Source organism: Pinus tabuliformis, chromosome 6 (genome assembly GCF_031772625.1).
Source record: "Pinus tabuliformis cultivar Carrire ecotype Pingquan chromosome 6, CPIR1, whole genome shotgun sequence".
In the NCBI taxonomy this organism is placed as follows: Eukaryota; Viridiplantae; Streptophyta; class Pinopsida; order Pinales; family Pinaceae; genus Pinus; species Pinus tabuliformis.
The window spans coordinates 12,612,740-12,626,257 of NC_142292.1; positions in this window are offsets into that span (position 1 = coordinate 12,612,740).

Here is a 13,518-nt window from a genome sequence, read left to right on the forward strand (position 1 = left end):
GGTGTTGTCCCTGGAAGGGTGGGTTGTATCTATGCTAGGTTGCTTGGTCATAATGAGACTTTCTTGTCTGGCTATGTGATCCTCTGATCTGCGCGGATCTGAGTGGGTGGATGGTCGCCTGATAAGTACCCGTACTCTTCGTCGTTGAGGTATGCCCACTCTATACCAACTTGGCTGCCGCGCACGTCCTTCAGTCCCTACCTAGAAGCACCTCCTCCGCTTCAGCTTCCGTGGCCCCCTTCTAGGTGTGTGCAGCACGTCTTCCGACCCACTATACTGCTCCTGTGCTACACATAACGTGCCAAGTTGGACGAGCTGCCTTTCCTCTGTTGCGGCGCTTTCTTCCGGCCTTCGTCGTTCCTCGGTGGTTACGCGTTGCAATGACTGAGTCATCAAATTGCAGTTCAATGTCGTAGCTTTTTGCAACCGGTTCTGCCATTGCTCAATCTCCTCATCGGAATCCACTGTACAGGTGCTATCGCGCTCCCACGTGACTCCTTGATCCTCTGTGGAATGCACCGGATCTTGGTTTTGCGCTGTTATCTGATAGATGCAATCTAGTTCGTCATCACTTCCCTCATTGCACATGGGTTCGGTGTAGCGTTCTCCTTCGGCTGGGTCCAACGGAACTACTACTCACAGTGACTTCTTTTCGAATGTCATTTTCTGCCTTTTTAAGTTAATGATCCCTTTCATGTCCATCGCCCAATCAATCCCGAGCAGTGCAGGGTAAGGATTACTGTCATCAACAATATCTATGACTTCGAAATCGGTTTGTGTACTTACACCGTCAATATCCATGGTTACCCCTTGCAGTCGGCCCATTGGTAAGATCTTTTGTTGGTTGGCCATTCGTAGCTGAATCGGGGACCATTGCAGTGCGGGCTTGCCCATGCGTTCCCAGGTTTGCTTAGGTAATACGTTCGCATCTGAGCCTAGGTCTAGGATGACCTGGTCCATTTCATATTCACCGATTTGCGCTGTCAGTCTCATTTCCCATTCGGTGCGTAGAGCATGCCTTCCTATTTTGCAGACTACGTGCGGCTCACCCGATCCGGCGCACCTTGTGATCAGCTCCTGCAGTCCTTGAACGACTTTACTATCTCGCAGCAGTTTCATGCATGTTTCGAGGAAGGTAGTAATCATGGAGGGGTCCACACCTGGCCCCATTTGATCCCTCCTACCTGGAGTAGAGGCTTCCGTGAAGCTCCTCTGAGCTTCTCCTCGCGTCTTCATCCCTGGTTCTAACTCAGAATCTGGTTCCTTTGAACAAGTGTCATGCCTCATTCCGCTTTCTTCACCTTCTTTTCGTAGATCTCCTTTTGTATTTGCATCGCTTCTCAATACAATATTTATACTAGGGTCCTCTTCGCGAGGTTCTGATCGCATCATCTGGACATTCTGGGTCGGCGGAGATTGTAGCACTCCCTTTTCATGCATTTGGGCAATTAGCATTGGATAGTCCACCATCTCATGATCAAACTATTCACAATAGGGGCACGAAATCCTGGTCGGGTTAGTGCAGTCGTGAGCGTAGTGTCCCGACCCTCCGCAGTTATAACAAATCAGCTGTCTGTGGCCCCGCCCGAGTCCCATTCCTCTTCCCTGACTTCATCCTTGAAATCCTCCTCGCACTTCAGCTTGCATTTGGTAAGCTGGGGTTCTTTCCATCATCAAGTCATAACTTTGACATGTTCGCTCATCGTGTCCTATTGATTGACAAAAATTGCAATATAGCTGCTGCGGGGTCTGGGTATACTTTTGTAATAAGTGGCAGTTATCTGTTGCATGTTTTCTGCCCACTTGAAAAATTGCGCACCAGAGCATAGGCGCGACACTTGGTCCTGCTTGTACCTCCAATTTCAATGGCATTGGGCCTCCCCCTGCTAGATAACTCGCAAAAACAGGACAATGGTCCTTGTCGTGCCCCTTTCTCTTGCATTTAAGACATCCTACCTCTACGCATGCCTTCGGTCGAGACACTCTTTCTTGCTTCAGGCTTTGCATTTCTAAACTCAGGTTTTGAAGCTGCGTGTGGATTTGCTGAACTCCCAACCCTGGATCTGGTATGGGGGTCTCGTGCAACCTCATTGCTATCTCCAGTGCCTCGGCTTGGGTTGAGATCTTTTGCTGTGACAGAGCCATCTTGAAATGTGGTGTCTTTGATGCCACAAACCACGCACAATGCTGCGCATCCGTCAATGTCATATTAGCTTCGTGAATAGTTCTCTTTAATCTCTGGTCCAAATCCCACGGGGTTTCACCAGGCAACATTACGATCTCCTTGAACCCAATAACCGACTGGGTTTCCAATTTTGGTCGGCCAAACTCTTTGTTTAATGCATCCTGGATTGTCGCTATTCCCACATTCGGATGATCGGCCGAGTATTTTATGTACCATGTCAACGCGCGGTCCTGTAATGCACTAACTAGGGTGGCCTTTTTGATGTTTTCATCTGTTATGCCCTGGGCATCCCATATAGACCGTATCACAAACCAGAACCATCCTGGTTCTTCATTTCCTACACCCTTAAATGTTGGCAGCTTGATCACACTCGCCATCCCGACTTTTGGTGGGGGTGGGGTTGGGGGTGGGGTGGATGGGTTCGATGAAGGTGATGCAGGGGGTGGCATGGATGGAGGTGGTAACAGTGGGAAGCGCTCTTTGATCAACCAGACCGTGCTCCTTGGTGAGAACCTCGTGAGCTCTTTCTCGCTTTCCCGGGAAATAGAAGCTAAAGGACTATTCTCTACTCCTTCCGTTTCACGATAACCTCTTCTGCTCCGCATTACTCCAGACATCAGTATACGTGCATAATCTGTTTTTCACACAACAGCATCTTAATCCAAGTATTTAAGGATTTGATATACCTACCCTGAGGTCCTTGAAGAAACCGTCTTTCTGCTTCGCTATAGCTCACAGTTGTATCTATCGCAAACTCGGTAATAAATCCTCCTATTACCCGATCCAGCCAATGATCTACCACATGCATGATTTTATCTTCTGTGGCTTCTAGCCTGCGCACTAGTTCCGGGGTCCACACAATAGGCTGGTCCAGTCTACACCTTCCCCCGCTGTCAGCTAGCCTCGCGATCCACTCATACAGTTCTACCGGAAATGTCGCAAAGAAGATCTCGTGAATGTCTGTGAATATATACCGGTCCAGCCAATCTTCTTCTAATACTCGTGGGTTTCTATTCTCCTGAGTTGCGAACTCGTGGAGTTTCAAATCCCACCACTCTTCAATCTCTTTCTTCGAAAGGTTCTAGCGTCCCAACATCAGACACCCCTTAGGTAGATCCTGGTCTCGGCAACAGAACCATTTGTTGGCTTATATGGGCCTGACCCAGGTTCGGAAGAATTATTTAGTGAAGCAAATCTCGCAGCTACCGGCCCTTTTAGCAACAGTCCGCGGAGCGCGGAATGAAGTCTCACCCGAGGTGGTAGGGGAGGGTGCTGGAATCGGGTTTCCGCACCCTTGGGGTGTCTAGATGTGATCTGGAGGGTTCGCGCAACCTTTCGCAGTGTCGCACTAGCCTGTTTCAAGTAGATCTAAACCCGGAACACTCTTTGCTAGTTATCAATGCGCTATTTACAGATCTACCTTATGTGATGAAGTATTACTTAGAAAGGTCTTTAAGCAAACATTTATTAGCTTTACTCAGTTCACATACTTAAATTAACCATAGATTCACATGTATTAAGAATGTAAGCAGATGCGCATAGATCAAACAGTAAAATCAATCATTCAAAAATCTAGATCCACGATACTTCAGATTAACACAGAATTATATCAAAGCAACTTATCTTTATTTCCTTTCTTCACCAATACATCCAGATCTGCCCTGCGCACTCAACTGTAGGGGTCCGTGCACACAGTTACGGACTCTTCCAGGCCTCTGCGCACACAGCTGTAGAGCCTCTACCCACTACCCACACTCTCGACTTGGACTTACAGACACTTACCGATTCTTCTCAAAAACCCATTACATCAAGATCATAACCAAGACTTAGCTACCTCTACCCATAGAGCCTCGCTCTATTTATACCTTTCCATGGATCGTGATCCATGGGCGGGCCGACTCAACTTACATTTCTTTACATTATTTTCGGGCGGACTACCCTTTGACTTTGACCTACTACACATCGCGCTCCGCGCTTCTCACGGAATCTTTACCTTTACCTTTCCCAAAATTGCAGGCTTCGCATCCCATGATTGTTGCGCGGGGCTTCTGCTACCCAACACTTACGATCAAGGAATTTGAAAGAGTTCTCAATGATTGCCACTCCGAGGCATGTGGTGGTCATATGTTTGGTTACACTACAACTCAAAAAATCCTTTGCGCTGGTTATTTTTGGCCGTCTATCTTCAAGGACTGCATTCTTGCTGTTCGCAAGTGCCACAAATGCCAAATTTACCAACGCAAGATGTGTGCCCCACCCGCTCACCTACACCCCATCATTACCGTTGGTCCTTTTGCCAAATGGAGCATCAATTATATGACATGTAACCCTCGTTCGTTCGGCTGGGGGGTATGGCTATATTATCGTGGCTGTGGATTATTTCACCAAATGGGCCGAAGTGATGCCTACATACTCTGCCGATGGTAAGACGACGACTCAATTCCTTTTCAGCCATGTTATTTCTAGGTTCAACGTACCCCAAGCCATTGTCACAGACCATGGATCGCATTTCAGAGATTACATGATGGCTGAGCTGACATCTACATTGGGTTTGTGCCATGATGGCTCGACCTCGTATTACCCTCAGGCCAACGGCCAAGTTGAAGCCGTGAACAAAGTCTTGGTCACAATGCTTCAGCGTACTATTGGGATGCACAAGTCAAATTGGAATCTCATGCTCTTTTCAGCTCCGTGGGCCTACCAAACCTCAACCAAAGATGCAACTGGTTTCACACCATTCCCGCTGGTCTATGGTCTGGAAGCAACATTGCCGATCGAATGCGAGATTCCTTCACTCAAGTTAGCTGTTGAAATCCTCCTCGAAACGTCACCTCAAGAGGAATACCTCTTGTATTTAGAACGACTAGATGAGACTCGTCGTCTTGCCGCCTTGGTCATTGAAGCACAAAATAAACGGCTCAAATCCCATTTCGATCATTCAGTCTCCCCTCGTGCATTCTCTGAGGGTGATTTGGTCTTACTATACGACCAAGTTAATGATAAGCTGGGGGCAGCCAAGTTCACACCCATGTGGCAGGGGCCCTACATCGTGAAACGCGTTTTATAGAAAGGAGCCCATGAGCTTATTGATTATGAAGGAAATCCTCTCGATAAGCCCCGAAATGGGCTTTACCTCAAGAAGTACTATGCTTAGGTCATCTTGCATGGTTACTTGTGTACATTAGTGTGTCGTTCATTTTGTGCAGCGTGGTTTTGTGTGAGTTTTCAAACAACTTTCCTGTTTATGATGCTTTTCTTGCTTTGCAGATGTCTGCAACTCCCCACATTGGTTTCACTGATGGTGCTTGCCATAGTACCCAGAACCTATCAACCGCGACATGGGCTATTTATGACCCTAACAGTGAGTTGATTCACCTCCAAGGTATCTATCTAGGTCGCACAACTAGCAACATTGCTGAATACAATGCGGTTATCGAACTGTTGTCATAAGACATCACTTTGGCAATCAAAGAATTGGTTTTCAACCTGGATTCACAGCTTGTCGTCCTTCAACTCAACGGGCAATATTCCGTCAGAAACCCTCAAATATTGAGAATGTATCTTCGTATCCATCTATTGGAAAGGAATTTTGATTACATTATATATCATCATATTCCTGGACGCATGAATACATTGACAGATGCATTAGCTAATAATGTGTTGGATAGACATTTACGAAACATGTGAAAGATAAAACAAACCATTTAAACCATAGTAGACAGGAAAGTACAACATATCTATCTATATATATATATATAGATATAGATGGTGATAATGTTTTGATACATCAAAACCCAAAAAAATAATATGTGTGTCTAAAATAAAGACAGCGGCTTGCAAGCCTCATATATCCGTTGCACACAGCCCTCAAAAAATGTAAGTGCTAGACCTAGGAACTAATCAGCATGGTGATCGTGGTAGCATGATATGACTCATGCAACACGAGTCAGCAATCGGTGGATCTGATCCGAGACTCCCACCATGTGTCTCTGGTACTGACGAGGAATGTCTCCTACCCAAGCATACTCCGAGATACCACGAGTCAACCCCTCAAGGTTCCTCGCGATCTCCTCCTCATTGTCACTCCCTTCCTGATAAGGAGTGACAACATCAATAGGGCGGGGGATGCGCCTAGCTATTGGGGACATCCCAGCAGGCCGCTCTGGTCCAACGTCTGCATTAACAAGAGAAATGTTATAAGCACATATATACCAAAAACAATTAAAAAATCTCAAAATAAAAAATTTGATTTTTTACCTTCGTCATTGAAGTCTTCCCCATTTGGTAAGGGCATATCTGGATCTCCACGAAAATCAGTGCCACTGTATGGCTAGTCCTCCATGACGATCTTCTATCGTCGTAGCCATGAAAATAATGCAGGTCGGTATGACATGTGTTGACCCCTAGTGATCCTGGGCATCAAATGACTCCAGCGAGCCATCTGCGGATCGCGTGGCATAGGAGGATCTACCTCAATCAGCTGATACTGGAACAGTGGTACCCATTCCAAGAAGAAGGTCACAAGCACCGATTCGAAGCAAAATTGCTTCAGATTCCCCGCCTTGGCTTTGGATAGCTGGCGCTTGATATTGATCTTCATGGCCTCGGCCCAGTTGAAGATCGTAGGAGCTGTACAATCAATAGCATAAAGGAAATTCAACTTGTTAGTCTCATGTTCCGCCTGGGACCCCGCCACTCTATTGATGTTCAACAGAAGCACTCTCAGTGTCAAATCCTGAACAGTGGAAATCTCTATCTTCCCAATTTTGGATTTCATGGTCTCAGGGCAGTGTTCGGCAAGTAAGGAAGATATGCTTTCCCCAATCGTTCATGACCCATACAAGTTCACTAGTTCCCCTCGATGAGACATCCCAGTGATGAAGTATATGTCTGAAGTTTACAACTCCAGCTCCTGGTCGCCAATGACAAATATCTCCTGATTAATGTCCAAAGACTAATCAGGTATCAAAGCAACTCAGGTTGGGCCCGCATCCCTGGTGTGAGAAAGAATTTGAGGAGCCCGCAAGCCCTCAAAGCTTCCAAGAAATTTGGGTAATTCATTGCTTGGTGTCAACATCCTCATGTTCCCATTTTCCAGTCCGCCATTTTCAGCGATTCTTTCCTGCAAAAGCCATTAATTTGAGTCAACAATCATGCTTGGCCCATAAAATTTAAGTTTAAACGGTGAGTTTTTGAGGAAATAGGGGTTTTCCTTATTCATGACGCCGACGCGCCTGTTTTAAAAATAGTTTCACCGAACGATGCGGCTGGCTTTGTTAATCACCCTCGGCTGGCGCGATTCCGTGCCCGAAAGTTGCGCCGACCAAGGGCGAAAAAAGTTTTTCAAAAACCCCCTCAAAAAACTAAAAAATGGTTAAAAATAGAAATAAAGGACATGAAAATGGAGCTTAGGGCTTTGGCTTTTACCTGTAACTGGCAGCTCGACGATTGACCTCCCGGATCTCCCACAATCTGCTCCGGAACAATTAGGGAAAAAGTGAGTAAAAAGTTTTCACAGCAAGGTAAAATGGTAAATGGTAAAAATATATTTACTTTTCCCCTTTTTATTCATTTTTTCATGAAAATATCAGGTTTTTGTAAATATTTTGACCTATTTTGCCTCAAGAACTGGATAATACACTTTACCTTATTTGTGCAACGACAGGTGATGGATGTTCGACGATGATGACAAGTCACGTTTCAACTCTTTTCTCGACTCGTTAAACTCATATGAAAAGATTGCCGAGTGTTTTTCCCTTTTGACTCGTAAAAGAAAATAAAATGGGGGGTCTGCTTTCAAGCTCTTTTCTGACCCTTTAAAAGCAACAAGATGGCCGAGCTCTTGTCGTTTCGAACTTGTTAACGGATGCAAAAGATCGTGCGCCAAGTATAAGTTTACCCCTTTTCCGGGCTGGGACGCACTATTTACAAAAAAGGTACTCCTTGACTGAAATGGTCAAGCGATTCTCTCAAGTATTGTTTTCTACCTTTTTGGGCTCGAGAGACACAAATTTATGAAAAGGGACCATGTGGAGTTTTCTTTTACATGTATTTTTCAAACTCTCTAAACATGAAAAAGATATTGAGTTACACCTTTGTCAGACTCATTAAACTATTAAACGACATCGGATTTGTCACCATGACGAACATGAGCTTCTCCTTCCTAGTGCTCGTTAAACTTGCTAGGTTGGATTTGTCCGAAGTATGAACTTACATTGCAAGCATATGCTATCCCCTTCAAGCTTGTGATTAAAAAATAATTGGGGTACTTGCCAGAAATGGTGGGGGAAAATTTGGAAATCTATCAGTTGTGTCGGCAACTCACTCTTGAACATGACACTTTTTGCTTCGTGTCGGATTGGGATATCCTCCTTTGTATCATTGAACTTCTTGGGTTTGGGCCATTGATTTTTGCCTTCCATTTGATCTCTGCCACGTCATCATGACCACCGATCCCATGGATCCAAAAGCTTCCAAACTTCCAGTTGTGTCGCCGATATGTTCAAGAATTGTCCTTCTGCAGTTACACTTACCTCTGATTCTCTGTATCATTCAAAATCATTTTAAATCCTTTCATCTCCCGTCGATAATGTGGGAAACATTATGGCCCTCCTTCGACACGGTCGTTTCCCTTCGACTTCAACTCATTATCTGGGAAGTTGACCGAGAGATTCCCTTCCAGTACCTTAGAGCTTGCATGCCCTAATGGCAAGTTCTTCGCACTTGACGACAAGCTCACATCAATGGCTTTCGATCGAGTGATTTCACGGGTGTTCTAATTCAGTTCCTCTATTCACATTCCATGGATTGTGCTAATAAGTATCTTGAGGACCATTGTCATTATTGGTGGTTTCTCTCGTGCTTGTTAATAGTTTACATCATTGACTAGTAATCAAGCGACTTTCTAGCATGTTTGACGTCAACACATCTATTCACATGTTAGAATCTGTACTTTGATCAGGTCATGTTGGAGTGCAAGACCCTGGACTCAGATCACAAAAGTCCAAGTTGTGAAGTGATGTGACATGGTTATGATGATATGCATGTCTCTTTCAAATGGCTGGCTGCGACCATACCTTGGTTTCATTATGATCCTCTTTGACGAATGGCTGTGCCCATACCTGGATCCATTTACATGATCATTCTCTGGATGGCTGCGTCCATGCCATGATTCATGTATCATTTGAAAAAGTTATTAGTTATGTATATGTATCTGTACTTGCTTGCAGGTTTTTTGATAGCATACCAGTTCCCTGCACTGATTCATAAAGAATTTCATCCCTCACTCTTGCTCGGCCTTCACGTTTTAGGGGGCACCTATTACACAACATTTTGTCACCATCCTTGTACTCCCCATTCCTTGATCCTGGAGGACCTCTACAGTGAACCCCACATGCTTTCCCTTCATGAAGAAACTCCCATTGTGCCCCTCTTCATGAGAAGATCAATTCCCTTTTTCACCATTTCCCCTGAAACTTCTGTTTTTCCCAGTTTACAAGACCAACGCTAATGACCTTTATCTGCCCCATGCTGATGTGCAGAGATTAGCACTATCCCTAGCGCTGACCGGAGCAACTGAGCTGTATTCCAGTTGCACCGGTCCTGTTATGGATTTTTTTTTTAAATTAGGAGCCAAAGCTTCTATCTCTAGAAGCTCTGTAACGGAAGTTTGGTAAATGGTTTGGCCGGTTGGGGTCAAGGATGTCAGTTTGGGCTCCTTCCCCTATAATGATGGAACTACCTCAAGGGATAATACCTTCTCCCATGAGAAGAGGATCCATCTCCCATCCATTCATCCTATATAAACCTCCCTTCTTCCCAAGCACAAGCTAGTGTTAATGTTGGTGTGCTAATGCTATTTTGGTTTGGAGTAGAGAGCAAGATATTACTAGTTGTAGCTATCTAGGTGTGTGAGGGAGAAGTGTGATTTGGTTTGGAGTGAATCCTAAAGGGAAGAGCCTTAAAACTATTGTGGATTGAGGCCATCATGGGATGCTAGCAGAAGTGTGTGGGAACCTGGTCTTGTCAGAGGAGGACTGCAATGTTAAGACAAATGGTTGTAATCTTTCTTTGATATTAATATATGCAACTATCGATTGATTTCATACATGTTTTGTCATCTTACATATTCATGGCTTAATGTTTCTTGACTTGTTAAGTAGGTTGAATTACAATTTGTCTATTATTACGTTTTTTGTCTGCTGTTGTTTACTTGTTTCAGGTGCTTGAAGAAGGAAGCGAGAGATAGCTGGAGTGAGCAAGCAAGGACATCATCAAACGGATAAGCGTACTAAGAGGTAGGCCCTCTTGATTGGTTATAACCTAAGGAAATCTTCCATAGAATGTATTTGTTGTGGCTAGACCCATTATCGGGCTAGAGGAATTTGTTTGTGTCCGCACTTATAATTTTACTTCACCACAAACCCAAACTTTCACAATGAGTAGGTGTAGGAAGTAAGGTTGAGTGATTATACTTTGTGGCTACTCAATGCATAGTGAAGGAGATTGTCCTCTAGATGGGAGCAATGCACAAGTCTAGGAGGTAAGGGTCTCATCATTGAGGCTAAGGAATGCGTAGTGCACTCATCACTTGGATAGAAGTTGAGTGCCCTAATGAGTTGTGCCAGATGTGAGGACAAGGGATAACTCCAAATTTGACTAAGTCTAAAATCAATGAGACAAGAGAGTGAGAGCATATAACGGGTCTTAAAAATGATCACACACACACATATACATGCACATGAGAAGAATATACATAGTGCCCAAAACCAAGATGCATATGGTAAAATGACACTTGTCTTCAAGTGTGACACTTAGATATATCTTTATGACCCAAGTGTCGACTATAACCAAAATATGCACAATTCCATGGTAGAATGTCCAACACATGTTCTTATGATAGATAACATCAACTAGTTCAAAAGAGTGCATGAGAGATACCTCTAAAAGGTGTGCCAATGTGATCTTAGGATATGTGAAAGAAAACGAAAGCGACACATGCACAAATGAAAGAAACACATGCAAAAACAAAAGAAAACACAAGCTACACATGCAAGAGTGAAAGCAAGCAAAAGTTACACTTGCAAAAGATAGAGAAAGTGAAAATGACACATGTAAGATCAAAAGGACACAATAGTGACACTTGAAAAAGGAAAAGCGATAGTTGAGAAACTCACACAGAAGATGAGGAATTTGCAACCATGAGTGAGAGAACGCTCCTTGTTCTCTAGAAGTGCATAGAGCTCAAAAGTGAAATGTGAATCTGAAAATGAGCTTTGGACTGAACTATTTATATGGGGAGAGCAGACATGTAATTAGGTTTAAGATTTGTGAGTGTGCTTATTGCTTGTTGGGAAACTAGGAGTCGAGATTAAATTGACTGCCATTAAGAGGCGTGACAATACTCACTTGAAGAAGTAAACTCTCAATGTAAACAAAGAATGCACAATCAATATCTACAGAGGATGCCCTTACACAGTCACAATGAATTGCGCAATCATTGGGGGTGAGAATTGTGCAATTATTATGGGTAGGGACTACACAATCACTGATGGTAAGGATTATGGAATCACTATGAGCATGGTTTTTACTGTGGTTGTGAGAAAGTATTTCACAGTGATTGTGAGTAAGGGTTGTGCAGTTATTATCACTAGAAACTTGGAAATCATTGTTGGCAAAGATTTTGTAGTCACTGTCTATAGGGACTACACAATCATTGTTGCTAGAGACTACGCAATCACCAAGGCATGTGTTAGCTTGTGAAGACATCAACAACTGGGCATGTGAAAACAAGTAGATCGAGTATTAAGATCCCTAAAGGAAGAGTTAAACACTTAGATCACATGACCAAGCACGACCTTAATGTATTGAAGGCATTATCACAAGGAGGCTCCAAAATTTGAAGTTAGTAAAAATTTGGCGGGTGTTTTAATAACAACAACACTTGTCAACCGACTGGAAGAACCCTAGCTTATTTGTTTAGGTCTAACAATAAAAACGAGGTCTAGCCTTTTGGAAGTATTGTCTCATCTTATTGATTACCCTATATTTCTTACTTAGCTTGGTTACAAATGTAGTCTCTTCTATTCCTCTTGTCAACTTAATACATTTCATAGGACTAGTCAAACTTCAGTGATTTCGATTAGGTAGTAGGAGCATGTAAATTTTGCGAGTTTAAGATGTTCATAGTTTTATTATCATATCCAGTGTTGCTCCATTTCTAGTAGGCCTATTCAGTACCTCAATGGAGTCACTTCAAGGAATCACAAGCATCGCTTCAATGCTAGTGAGCCTATTCAGTACCCCATCAAAGTTTCTTACTTCACCCCTTTGTGTAGGAATCCTTTCTCTTCTTTCACCCTTTATTTATTTTATTAATTTATGCTCATTAGAATTTCATAAGTGTTTATTTCACCAAGGGTGGAAGAGGGATCCCTACTTATTCTATGAGAAAGAGCAGTTGTTCCTTGTTTTAGAGAGACTCTTATATGTGCCTATAAAATTAGTTTTCTCGCTTAAGTTATCTCCATTCACTTTTCTACTTGGTTGAGTTGACATGTTTAAAATTGATTATATAAATGGTCGATTCAAGGAACAAAGATCCTATTATAGATACGAGCATCGTAGATCAACTTGAGTTTTTGTTTAAGATGAAACATATTTTCTGTACATGCATCATTGACCTTAAAAGTTGATTAGATCTAAGAAAAGTAGAGGGACCGAAACTTAGCCAAGCATTGTTGGATGTCAAAATACAATTTTGGCCTTTTACCACATTACCTTAGAGCCAAACAAAGCAAATTTCATACATAATCTTATTAAAAAAGAACATGTACAAAGAGATGGAAGAAAAGTGACATGACATAAAATTAAAGAGAACAAGAGAGAAAAGTCATGCATAAAGACTTGTAAAGACACACGAGGAACAAAACCCAAAAGAGAAAGACGATGCATAAATGTATTGCAATGCGATGGAAAAGTAACTAGAATGCAACTAAACCTAAAGCCTAATCTATCTAACTAGAAGGTCAGGATGATGTGAAATCAAATTTCCAAAGTAGCCATGAGAGTTTCTCCTGACCTGCAAGTGGAAAGGTACAAGCAATTAACACCATGATGAAACAATGCACATAAATAAAAACATTTACCTGAATAGGCTGCACAAAAGTTTGAAGGTCTTTCCTGTTGAAGAATGTAACTAGTGTCGGTCTTAATAATTGTATTTTAGTCACGATGTAATGTATTTATCAAAAGAAAGAAAAATAAATTTTTTTATAAAAGAAATTTACTTATTAAAGCATGGGTTTCATGCTTGGGTCAATGGTTAATAGGTC